General features: G+C 37.9%; 1 protein-coding gene across 1 annotated transcript in view; it reads right to left on the bottom strand.

Annotated features, from left to right (window-relative positions):
* Positions 1–13,961, bottom strand: part of Slc22a13 (solute carrier family 22 member 13) — a 41,273-nt gene that overhangs the window by 12,260 nt on the left and 15,052 nt on the right. The window contains exon 12 of the transcript XR_007344314.1: positions 1,616–1,704. The gene's annotated coding sequence lies outside the window, so the exon portion shown is untranslated. The remainder of the gene's footprint in view (positions 1–1,615; positions 1,705–13,961) is intronic.

Below are 13,961 nucleotides of genomic sequence, written 5' to 3'. Positions count from 1 at the left end.
CAAAGCCACACTGAACAAAATAGCAATGTTAATGGCATAAAAATAGATATATAGACCAACAGAACAGAATAGAGAAGACAAAAAATAAATTCATGGATTTACCACCACCTAATTTTCAATAAAGGCAGCAATACATATACTGGAAAGAAGATACTCTAAATGGGGCTGGGGAATATGAATATCCAATGCAGATGAAAATCGACCTCTATGTCTCCCTTATACAAAAAATCAACTCAAAACTAATAAAAAATCTAAATGTATGAGCTGAACTATGAAATTACTAAAGGAAACGCTTTAAGACATCGGTCTGGAAAAATATATGTATATTTTTTAGATTAAAGCCCCAAATTGCACAGGTAACAAAATTTAAAAATGGACAAATTAGATCATATCAAACTAAAGAATCTTCTGCATGGCAAAAAAAAAAAAAAATACTCAGCAGAGTGAAGAGAAAACTCACAGAATGGGAGAAAGCCTGCAAAATATTTATCTGTTAAGGGGCTAATATCCGGAATATATAAAGAACTAAAAACATTCAACAACAACAAAAAAAAATATTAGTCCAATTAAAAATGGGATAATGATCTGAAAGAAAACATATGGCCAAAAGTACATGAAAAAACATTCCATATCACACACTTCATCATGGAAATGCAAATCAAAACCATAATGACATATGCCTCACTCCAGTTAATGCCTATAATCATAAGATAAAAAAGGAAAATTACAAGTCAATGAGGAGGCAAGAAAGGGGAACTCTTCTACATTGCTGGTAAGAAAGCAAATTATTACAGCCAATGTGAAAAATTTTTACAGTATGCAGTTCCTCAGAAAACTAAAAACAGAACTGCATACAATTTACTACTGGGTATGTACCCAGAGGAAATGAAATCAGTATGCCAAAGAGACAAGAGACAGCTGCACTGCCAGGTTTATGGTAGCACTATACTCAAGAGCTGAGATATGGAATCAGACCGGTGTCCACCAATGAATGAATGGATAAACAAAATGTAGTATATATGTGTTCCATTGAGTATTGCTATGGAATATTATTCAGCCATAAAAGAACAAAATTCCATCAGTTGCAATGACATAGGTGGAACTGAAGGACATTACGTTAGGTGAAATAAGTCAGGCACTGAAAGACAAACACTCCATGTTCTCATTTAGCTCAAGGCAAAGTTGATCTTGAACAAGTAGAGAACTGAGCAGTAGTTACCAGAGCTCGGACAGGTGGGGAGAGAGAAGTGCAAAGAGGATGGATAGGAGAATAGCATATATTGTTCTACAGCACAGCAGGAGCACTGTAGTTGCTGACAATTAATTGAATATTTCAAGATACCTGATAGAGAAAATTTTGGATGTTCCTAGTACAAAGAAATGATATATGTCTAAGGTGATGGATATGTCCATTACCCTGATTTAATCATTACACATTGTATACATGTTTTGAAGTGCCACATTGCACCTCATAAATAGGTGCAATTGCTATGTGTCCATTAAAAATGTTAATCAAGTAAAAAAAATAAAAGAGCAAAAAAAAAATTAAGTCAGTGTTTTGTTTTTTTTTTTTTTTAAATCATGGCTAGTGTTTCCCAGTTTCCATAGAACTTACTCTGCATATCCTTCTTGGGCTGGTATTGTCATCCATCTTGCTGCTTTCCCTCTCAAAAGTGTTGTGATGTGGATAACAATTTGGTCACCCTGTAAGAAGACACACTTAAAAACAAGGTCATGAAAAGGCAGGGAGTAAAAGCATGGAAAAAAAATTATATTAGGCAAACATGAATCAAAAGTCAGCTGATGTACCTCTTTTACTAGCAAACAAAATAAACGTCAAGATACAGCATCATTTGGAATAGAGAGATTCACTACCTAAAGATAAATGTTCATTCACCAAGACTGTTAATTTTTAAGATATCTGGCCTAATAAATGTTTTCAAAGACTTCATACAGTAATACGTAGAAAAGGAGAAACACAGTTCCAATATAATAATGAGAGATTTTAATGCATCTCTTTCAAGAGGTCAAATATACAAAAATTTAGCAAACATATATATTGAATAACATTATTGGAAAGCTTTACCCTAATAGTCATTTATAAAATTCTTCATCTAATAACTAGAGAAAACAATTTTTCCCTCAGGTTATTTGGAGCATTTACAAAACTTTATTATGTAGTAGGCAATAAAACAAGCTTCAACAAATTTCAAAGTATATATAGACCTGTCTTCTGAAACAGTGCAATTAAATTAGAAGTCAAAAACAGTTTAAGAGCTTGATTTAAAATTTGTATGTATTTTTTATACTTTTGAAATACAGTTAAGATTCATTTGTCACAATCTGCAACTCCATCCTAGGGTTTCCCCACCTCCTCAATGATTTTTGTAAAAATTTGTATACATTAAGGTTCACCCTGGGGGGTGGGGGTAATAAAAGTTCAGAGGGTTAAACAAAGGGGAATGAAGGGAAGGGATGGGGGATAGGAATAGGAAGATAATGGAATGAATCTAACGTAACTTTCCTATGTACATATATGAATACACCAGTAAATCTCAACATTGGTACATCCACAAGACTGGGATCCTGATTAGAATAACATATATTCCATGCTTGTATGAATATATCAAAATTGATTCTACTGCCATATATAAGTAAAAAGAACAAACAAACAAAAAGTTTTACCCTTTGGGCTTTGCAAATGCAAAGGGTGATATATCTACCGTTAAACTATCATACAGCAGCAGTTCAGGAGGCTGAAGCAGGAGGATCACGAGTTCAAAGCCAGCTTCAGCAATTTAGCGAGGCCCTAAGTAACTTAGCAAGCCCTGTCTCTAAATAAAAAATAAAATGGGTTGGGGATGTGGTTCAGCGGTTAAGTGTCCCTGGATTTAATCCCCAGTACCCCCCCAAAAAAATATCCTACAAAAGTATCACAGCCCTTGTGATATTTTTGTAAGATACTTTTGTAGAAAACCCCTTATGCTGCCTATTCAACTCCTTTCCCCTTCTCAAACCCCTGGCAATTACTTAAGTTTTACTGCATACTTTGCCTTTTCCACAATGTCATCAGTCCTTGCCGACTGGCTTCTTTCATTTAGTGATATGCATTTAAGGTTTATCCATGTTTTTTGTGGCTTAATAGCACTTTTAGAAAATCACTGAATACTCCTCTTTCATATCCATGTATCACAGAGTTTTCTCACCCTTTCATCTCTATTGAAGAACATCTTGGTTGCTTCGACTGTTTGGCAATTGTGACTAAAGCTGTATAAATACAAAAACTTGTGTGGACATAAATTTTCAAAGCAGTTGGGTGAATATCTCATGAATGCTGGATCATATGGCAAGAGTATGTTTAACTTCGTTAAGAAACTGCCAACTGTCTTCCAAACTGTCTGTACCACTTTGCATTTGTACCAGCAATGAATAAGCATTCATGTTGCTTTGGTTCCAGACCAGAAACTGGTATGGTCCGTTTAGTGGATTAAAATCCATTCTAATAGATGCGTGGTGGTATCTTATTGTATAGTAAATTGCATTCCCTAGTGACAAATAATGTTGACTGTCTTTTCATATGCTTATTTACCATCTGTAATCTGCTTTGATGGCTTATCTCTTCAGATCTTTTGCCCATTTTAAAATTTGAGTTTTGAAGTCTTTGTACATTTTTATATAAGTCCTTTATCAGGAATGTCCCAAACATTTTCTCCCAGCCTGTGACCTGCATTTTCATTTTTCTAACAGTGTCTTTTGCAGAGCAGAAGTTTTTAACTTTAATAAAGTCTAAATTATCTACATTTTCTTTAATTCTGTCTTTGGTGGTGTTATCTCCTAAAACCTCATTGTGTTGGGGCTGGGTTGTGGCTCAGCAGTAAAGTGCTTGCCTCCCATGTGTGAGGCACTGGGTTCAATCCTCAGCACCACATAAAAATAAATAAACAAAATAAAGATACTGAGTCCATGTACAACTAAAATATATTTTCAAAAAATTAAAAAATAAAACCTCATTGGGGAACTCAAGGTCATCTATATTTTCTGCTATGTTTTCTTCTCAAAGTTTTATATTTTGTTTTACATTTAGCTTTCTGATCCAATTTTAGTTAATTTTTATAACAAAGTTTAAAATCTCTATCTAATTATGTTAATATTTTTACATAGGTACTTCCACAATTATCCCACTACCATAACATCTATCTATGTTAATGTTTTTACGGGGGTTCTTCCAATTATCCCACTACCATTTATTGAAATGACTGCCCTTTCTCTATTGGATGGCTTTTGTGTCTTGTCAAAGACTGGTGGACTATACTTGCATGGGTCCATTCTGTCCCAGAAATCTGTGTATGTACTCTCAATACCATACAATCTTGACTGTGTTGGCTTTATAGTAGTAAGTCTTGACATCAGGTAGTTTTGAGTCATCTAACTTGGTTGTTCCTCACTATTAAGTTGGCTTTCCTAGGTTTTTTGATTTACTATGTGAAATTTAGGACAAGTTTGTTATCTATAGAACAACTTTCTGTGCTTTTGATTGAGACTGTATAGAATCTATAAGTCAGCAGGGAAGACTCACCATTTTAACAAGAGGAGTAGTTCAGTCCATGGACATGAACTATAGATATAGATATCTCTATATATTTTAAGTAAAACAAAAATCTTGTAGATCCCTTGCAAGAAGGAATCATAGTGGAAATTTTAAAAAATTGCAAATGAGTAATAATATAATTTCCACATGTCAAAAGTTGTGGATGGTAATAAAAAGTGGCACTTTGTGAAAAATTTATAGCTTTCACTGCTTTTGATAGGAAACCAGAAAGCCTGAAAATTGCTCAACTAAACCATCCATCACAGAAATTAAAAAATAACAAAAGAATAAATTCAAACTAAGTAAAGGAGATAATAAGGTTAAGACAAAAATAAAGGAAATTGAAAAAAATATATAATAAGAGGATCAAAAAGGTCCTATTCTTGGTTCTTCAACAGATTCATAAAATAGACAAACCTCTAAAATTATATTAAAAAAATAAAAAAGGTACAAGTGAGTCTTCTATATATGCAAAAAATAATATCCAAATACAGCAAAATTTAAAATATTAACTGAATTCTAATATTAACTTTATGCTAAGACATATGAAAACTTAGGCAAATTGAATTCCTAAAACAAAATTAATCAAAACAGATTGTTAGATTCTATAAGGCTTAAAGAAATAGAAAGTCTGCATGGTCTGGCAACCAGGAGAGAAATATGTCCTGTGCCTGCACGGAGAGGCCCACCCCACGCTGGTGTTCCTTATTCACCAAAGCGTGGCTCTACAGCCCAACATTAGGGTACACATAGGCTTGAGGCTGCCTATATATAAAAAACTGGGATATTGCCACTTCTATCAAGGGACAACAATAAGGACATGGTAAGACATCACCAAGGTCCCTGTGGGCCTGGCTGCACCAGAGGTTATCTCTACCAAGGGTGATAATAGTTATCCTGTTGCTAAGGTAACAGGGAGTCTTGCACGGGGTTGCCTGTCTCTTGTTTCTCCTACTAACAGCCAACTTCTTATGACTACCCTCTCACTAATCACATAATCTAATACCTCTTTATTCTCACATCCTACTCATAAACATCTCAGTCAACACCCCCAGTCCCCCTTCTACCATTAGAAACTGTAAACCATTATGCAAATCTGTTGACTATATGGTAGAAGATAACCAAATTCATCATTTCTGATTGTAGCTACAAAACTGTAAATGTAAAAATAGAAGCTAACGGATCTATAGCTGCATGTTGGGTACATTGAATGCTGTAATATTGATCTCCCCCTTAAAGGTGAGGTCTTGGTAATCTGTAAGGACACTATAAGAAAATAGGGCAGAAGCTATAATACCTTGGATCTACACTGCAAGAGAGGAAGACACATAGACATCATGAAAAAACAAGGAAGGAAAGTGCCCCAAACAAACCAAGATACTACAACCATAGAATCCATAGATAGTGCAGTAGATAAAATGTCAGAGAAGGAGTTCAGAATATACATAACTAAAATGATCTGGGAATTAAAGAATGACCTAAGTGAGCAGATACAGGCAAAAATCGATCACTCCAATGAAGAAATAAGAGAATAGATACAGGTGACCATAGATCACACCAACAAAAAGATAAGAGAGCAAATATAGGTAGCAAGAGATTACTTCAAGAAAGAGAGATTCTGAAAAAAAAAAAAACAGAAATCCTTGAAATGAAAGAAACAATAAGCCAAATAAAAAACTCAATAGAAAGCATCACCAACAGACTAGATCAAGTTAAAAAACCAAAGGAGAAACCCAGTCAAGTTAAATACCAAAAATAAACAAAAAATTACCAGAGATACACTATCATTAGAAGATAGGGCCTCAGACAATGAAGACAAAATATACAATCTTTTTTTTAATATTGATTTTTCAGTTGTAGTTGACATGTGGTAATTGTATTATTACTCATTTTCAAATTTTTAAAAATTTCCATTATGATTTCTTCTTGCAAGGGATCTTGTTTATTTATTTATTTTTTATGTGGTGCTGAGGATTGAACCCACGGCCTCGCATGTGGTAGGCAAGCACTCTACCACTGAGTCACAACCCCAGCCCCAAAATATACAATCTTGAAAATAAAGTTGACCTCACAGTGAAGATGGTAAGAAACCATGAACAGAATATCCGAGAATTATGGGATACCATTAAAAGATCAAATTTAAGATTTACTGGGATAGAGGAAGGTTCAGAGATTCAAACCAAAGGAAGGCACAATCTCTTCAATGAAATAATATCAGAAAATTTCCCAAGCATGAAGAATGAATTAGAAAATCAAATACAGGAGGCCTATAGGACACCAAATGTACACAATTACATCAGATCTATGCCAAGATACAAGGCCACAAGAGAGAAAAATCATATTACTTATAAGGGAAGACCAATTCAGATCTCAGCAGATTTTTCAACCCAGACCCTCAACACCAGGAGATCCTGGAACAACATATTCCAAGCTCTGAAAGATAATGGATGCCAACCAAGAATCTTATATCCAGCAAAATTAAGCTTCAGATTTGATGATGAAATAAAAACCTTCCATGGTAAACAAAAGCTAAAAGAATTTACCGCAAAAAAGCCTGCATTACAGAACATTCTTAGCAAAATACCCCACAAGGAGGAAATGAAAAATAACAATGAAAATCTGCAAAGGAAAGAACTATAATAAAAGAAAAGCCAACCAAAGGAGAAACCAAGTCAAGTTAAATACAAAAATTACCAGAAATACAAGTTATGTCTCAATAATAACCCTAAATGTTAATGGCCTAATCTCACCAATCAAAAGACAGACTGGTATATTGGACTTTTTAAAAAAAGACCCAAAATATTCTGCTTTCAAGAGTCTCATCTCATAGGAAAAGACATCCACAGACTGAAGGTGAAAGGTTGGGATAAAATATACCATTCACATTTTCTGCATATACAAGCCGGGGTTTCCATCCTCACATCAAATAAAGTAGACTTCAAGTCAAAGTTAATCAAAAGGGATAAAGATGGACATTTCATACTGCTTAAGGGAACCATACATCAACAAGACATAACAGTTATAAATATATATGCCCCAAACAATGGAGCATCTATGTTCTTCAAACTCTTCTCAAGATCAAGAGTCAAATAGACCACAACACAATAATTCTGGGTGACTTTAAATCACCTCTTTAATCACTGGATAAATCTTCCAAACAAAAGCTAAACAAAGAAACTATAAAACTCAATAATACAATCAATAACTTAGACTTAACTGACATATACAGAATATATTGTCCATTAACAAATGAATATACTTTCTTTTCAGGAGCACATGGATCCTTCTCTAAAATAGACCATATATTATGCCACAAAGCAACTCTTAGTAAATATAAAAAAGTAGAGATACTACTCTATGTTCTATCAGACCACAATGGAATGAAATTAGAAATCAAGGATAAAATAAAAAATAAAAGTTACTCCAGCAGCTGGAAACTAAATAATATGCTATTTAATGAACAGTGGGTTGCAAAAGATATGAAGGAGGAGATTAAAAAATTCTTAGAGGTAAATGAGAATACTGATACAACATATCGAAATCTCTGGGACACTATGAAGGCAATATTAAGAGGAATTTCATTTTATGGAGTTCATTCCTTTAAAGAAAAAAAAAGTCAAAAACTAAATGACCTAACATTACATCTCAAAGCCCTAGAAAAAGAAGAACAAATCAACCCAAAAGCAGCAGAAGACAGGAAATAATTAAAATCAGAGATGAAATCAAAACAAAAGAAACAATTGAAAAAATTGACAAAACAAAAAGTTGGTTCTTTAAAAAAACTAAATAAAATTGATAAACCATTACCCATGCTAACGAAGAGGAGACAGAAAACTCAAATTACTAACATACATATGATGAGAAAGGAAATATCATAATACACACTAAAGAAATACAGAAGAGAATTAGAAATTATTTTGAAAATTTATATTCCAATAAAATAGAAAATATCAAAGGCATCAGCAAATTTCTAGAGGCATATGATATGCCCAAACTAAATCAGATGATATACACAATTTAAACAGATCAATTTTAAGCAAGAAAATAGAGGACACCATCCGAAGCCTACCAACAATTCTTAGCAAGAAGAGTGAAGCAGGAGGCGCATCACAATACCAGACATTAAACTATACTACAGAGCAAGAGTAACAAAAACAGCATGATATTGGTACCAAAATAGACCTGTAAACCAATGGTACAGAAGAGAGGGTACAGAGACAAACCCTCATAATTATAGTTATCTCATATTACACAAAGGCACCAAAAACCAATTATATTGGAGAAAAGATAGCCTCTTCAATAAATGGTGCTGGGAAAACTGGAAATTCACAAGTAACACAATGAAATTAAACCTCTATTTTTCACCATGCACAAAATTCAACTCAAAGTGGATCAAGGACATAGGAATTAAACCAGAGACCCTGAACCTAATGGAAGAAAAAGTAGGCCCAAATCTCCATCATGTCAAATTAGGCCCCAGTTTCCTTAATAAGACTCCTATAGCACAAGAATTAAAACCAAGAATCAATAAATGGGGTGGATTCAAACTAAAAAGCTTCTTCTCAGCAAAAGAAACAATCAGTGAGGTGAATAGAGTGCCTACAGAATAGGAGCAAATCTTTACCACAAGCACATCAGTTAGAGCACTAATCTCCAGGATATATAAAGCACTCAAAAACCTTAACACCAAACAACAACAACAAAAAATAACCCAATCAATAAATGGGTGGTCAATTTTATGCTGTGTACATTTTACTACAATTTTTAAAAAATGACTTAAGTATGTTCAAGACCTGAGTATAAAATTAAATCTACAGGAATGTGATAAGGAAGAAAAATAAAAGATAGCTGATGGTCATAAATAAAAGCTGTTAATTTTTCCCTCTATTAATCTACAGATTCACTAAAACTCTAGTCAAACTCAAAATGTAAAAAATAAATTTTAAAAACCCAAATAGTATTTTTCAAAAAATCATTTGGCAAGATGTTTCTAAAATTTATATGGAAAAAAGAAAGTGTATTAATACCTAAGAGAATTCTAAAGAATGTTAAAGAGGAATTATTTACCATCATTATCAAAATTATAAAAATTATACAAAGTTGTTATAGTTATATTAATTACAGACAATGTAACTGAGGAACAGCTAAATGGAAATCCCAGAAATATATCTTGGCAAAGTTTCAACATATGAAACAGAAAAAGTGGAATGACAAATATAGATAATTAAAATAAAATAAAAATAATTAAAATTGGATTCTTCATGTCATAAAATTTCCAATTCTATTAAGGACTTAAGTTTCAAGATGAATACTTTCAGTAGAAAATACAGAGGAATGTTTTTCTGACTTTTGGATGTGGAAGGATTTTCTGAATCAGGACATGCTATTTTATGCTAACAATAAAATTTAAAAATGAATCCCACTACTTAAAAAGGAAAATCTTAAAAGTAGAAAAAAAAAGCCACAACTGGGAGAAGCTACTTGTATACACACAAACTAATAAGGATGGAGATCAGCCTATGTCAAGAACCTCCACAAATCAATAAGACTATGATGATAGTAAAATGGGCAAGAGCCATGAACAGGCATTTCAAGAAGAGGAACTTCATGTGACCTGCAATCATAGAAAGAGATGCTCAAGCTCTTTAACAATGAGGGGAAAGCAAATCCATAAGATCTTTACACTGATTTGATGACAAAACTTGAGAGTTTAACAATACTGACTGGGTAGAATCTATTTTTCATTCATAAGAACAAAAATGTCCATGACGCATTTCAAATAAGGGTGTGGGGAGGAAGAGCTCAAATGCCCATCAAGAGCTGAAGGCCTCAATTGTGATATATTTGCATAGTGAAATACAGCAGTGAAAATGAATAAGCCTCAGCTCCATCTATTAACATGAGGAGTCTAAAAACCAGTTGGGTGTTTGAGCTTTTTATAAAGTTCCAAAGCAAGCAAAGCTAGATGTGGTCTAGGTATGCTTTGCAAATTTTTTGACAGCAAGGATGAAATTCAGGGTAATCACCTCTTGGGGGAGGAGGGAAGATTTGGGGAAGAGGTGGGTGTAAGTCATTAGTAATGCTCTGGTTCTTTGGTTGGGCGAAGGGTTCGCAGGTGCACAAGGACCCTTTCCTAAAATGCACATTCTCATCCTTTCTGCAGGAACGCTTGCCCTCTGATGGAGATGGATGGAGATGGCAGGGACATCTGTCATTTAGGGCGTGCTTTGTCCTGTGAGCCTTTGCCTGCTCTTCCTTGCTCTCTGTATTTTCCACAGCCTGAACTCATCTCACAATGACCTCGTTACTGGCTGCAGTTTTCATCAATGCATTGTTTACTTTGTCATGCTGCTGAGCATCCGGGTCTCCACATTGTCTTCTCGGGATTCTAGGTAACTCTTTTGTACCCATCATTGTGCAGAGGGCTCTCTGTCCCGGGGCTTGTGTCCAAGAATTGGGACTAGTTGATTACCCTTATACCTTATGTCCAGGTGTCACCCAAAAGGAGAAAACTATTTCATTCTACAGCTGTTTGTGACTGTGTTTCCTTACAATCCCACTAGCCCTGGGCTTTATGGTTTGTATTGATTTTTGGTCATTTCATGGGTATGATGGGACACTGTACCATCTCTGTCCTTGTTGTTTCTTTTTATTCTGATGGAGGCTGAACACCTATAATGTCAGGCCAGGTCCTCTGAAGGGACATCCTTACATGTGTTCATACTTGTCCTGTGCTCTGGCCTTTAGTTTAATAGAAACTTGTTTCTTGAGTACTGAATAAGACACACAGAGACAGAGTTCAGATGATGAACTTGGGCATCTCTTCCTCTCATTTCTGTCAATCTCCCTGCAGACTCTCTATCATCCAGGAAGGTTTCTCCAGAAAGGTCTTTCAAGAAGGGTCTTGGCTGAGACCCAGGGGCTCTTGCCTGGCTGGGGTTTGCACAGTTGTGGGGCCAGAGGGTGAGAAGCTGTAGGAAGACCAAGCTGCACACACCAAATCTATCCCCTTAAGCCTGGCCCTTGAAGAGTGGCCCAATCTGGTCATCAGCCCTCATGTGGTCCTCACCTAGCATGTTACCATGCTACCCTGCTCATCCCAGCTATGGCTAGGATCACTTTCAGGAGCCACAGTAAGCCCTGCACTCTACTCTGGGACAGAGTAGACAGGAATGGAGAGGAGTTCGCTCTCTGCTTGGACACACACTCAAGTACACATCCCTTTCCCCCTAGTTTCCTACCAGCCACACTAGAAGGCTGCCTCCCTCCCAGATCATGACTCTTCTATTCCATAATCCAGGCAAGACGTCTCCAGCTTGTTGCCCACTGGACAAATCCAGCCTGCAGACACCTGTCCTTTGGCTAGTCCCCATGGATGCATCTCTCTGTCTTACAGAGTGAATTAGCTGCTCACAGATTTCCCATAAATTCAGCATCTTCTTGGCCAGAATGTAAATTCTGGCCAATGGGATAGTATGCCCACATGGTAAAGCTGTACAGGGTCCACTTCGTCAGACTGAGGAGCCACTCTGCTTAGGCATGGGTCATGCTATTTCTTATTTTTGCCAACACGAGGCGCCTGGCATCATTCTTTCCCTTTTCACTGTCTACATCTCCTTCCCAGCCCCAGAGTCTGGAATTCCTTGATATCAATAAGAATAGAAGGAGGAGCAGAGAGCGCACATGCCTGGATATAGGAGTGGAGTTAGTTGGCTGGGGATTGGTCATGCCAAAGATGTCCACATCCCAGTCCCCAGAACCCGTGAATATGTCAACTTACGTGACAAGGGGACTGAAGCTGAAGATGAAATTAAGGTTACTCATGGTCTGATTTTAAAACAAAGAGATTATCCTGGATTAGCCAAGGGGGCCCAAGGTAATCTTGGGGTCCCATGTATGTGGAAGAAGCAGCAGGAGGGTCAGAATCAGAGAGAGGCAGCATTCAAAAGATTCCACTGGCCATTGCTGGCTTTGAAGATGGAAGGTGGCCATGAGCCAGGGAAGGCAGCAGCCTGGAGAAGCTGGAAAAGGTCAGGAAATAGTCTCCCCTAGGGCCTCCAGAAAGGAGTACAGCCCTGTTGACCCCTTGACTAGAGCCTGGTGTTATAAAGTATCCATGTGTGTTGTCTTAAGCTAGCAAGTGTGAGTGTGTTACAGGGACCATAGAAAACCAAGGCACTGGGTGGAGACCAGAGGGGAGGAGGTGGGTGAAGGAGACTGCCCAGGGAAACCAGGAGGAAACCTAACAGATCTGGTTTCTAAACAGCCCCAGCTGTCCCAGCTTCCTGATGCAGGGTCCCTTTCAGTGTTCCCTCGCACCACCTGAATACCCACAGAGGCTGATAGTCTGCAAGGCCCCAGAGCCCCCCTCCCTCAACTGATCCCAACAGTCCTCTGCCAGGTGGGCAGGCCCCAGGCAATTGGCTCTCAACATACAAAGGAAGCTGAGGCCTAGAAGAGGTATGGCCAGGAGGAGCACTCCACCTGAGGACAGGAAATGGCCAGATGCCACGCCTGAGAACTCACGCTTTCCGTGAGGGCAGCCTGCTCTTTCCACAGACTCCCCACAGCCGAACAGGCCCAGGCAGGCTCCTGTCCACATCTGCGCTGAAAACATGGCCCCACAACTGCCGGGTGTTATCATAATTGACACCCTCCACACCCTCCCAGGCCCTCCTCCCTGGAGATAGGACCACAGCCAAAGCCAGGGCCCACCTGACCACAGTCCAGGCCAGCCAGACCCTTGGGAGCGGAACCCTTGGGTTCCATCGGTGGCTAAGGGATAGTGTCATAATGGGGTGGAGAGGGTGGGCTGGGAATGGTGAGGGCAGCATTCTATTCCAGGGGCACAACTGGCACAGCCCCTAGGGACAGAATGGGACAAGACAGATTGTGCACATGAACCAGCTCTGTGCCTTTGTGCAAAGTATTTCCTGTACCTGCAACGTCCACCCTCCCAGGAGGGCCCTACCTCCACTGAGGGAAATTCTCCCATCTGTCGAGATACCACTTGGTTGTCAGCTGTCCTTCAAGCCTTCCTGATCCCACAGCTGGGAATAGCTTGTCCCTGCCCCCAACACCTCTGCTCTGTCTGGGACACACCCCAGCCAACCAGTCTTGGTCAGAGCCACCTGTCTCTGAACCACTTTCCCATGAGCCAGAAGCCTCCTCTGCCAGTTTGTGGGATCATGGTTCTAATCTTGGTGTGGAGTATGGGTGGGGAATCAGCATAGGGCCCATTAGGAGGCAGGCCCTACAGGGGAATTGAAGAACCCTTGCTGAAGAAGAGAAGCTTGGTATCTCTGAACAGTCTGAGCCAAGCAGGACATCGCCCCCACGTGCCCTGCTCTCTCCACTGCCCACTGCCCAGCAC

Source organism: Marmota marmota, unplaced genomic scaffold, assembly GCF_001458135.2.
Source record: "Marmota marmota marmota unplaced genomic scaffold, marMar, whole genome shotgun sequence".
Taxonomy (NCBI): domain Eukaryota; kingdom Metazoa; phylum Chordata; class Mammalia; order Rodentia; family Sciuridae; genus Marmota; species Marmota marmota.
This window is presented reverse-complemented; position numbering and strand designations above follow the sequence as displayed.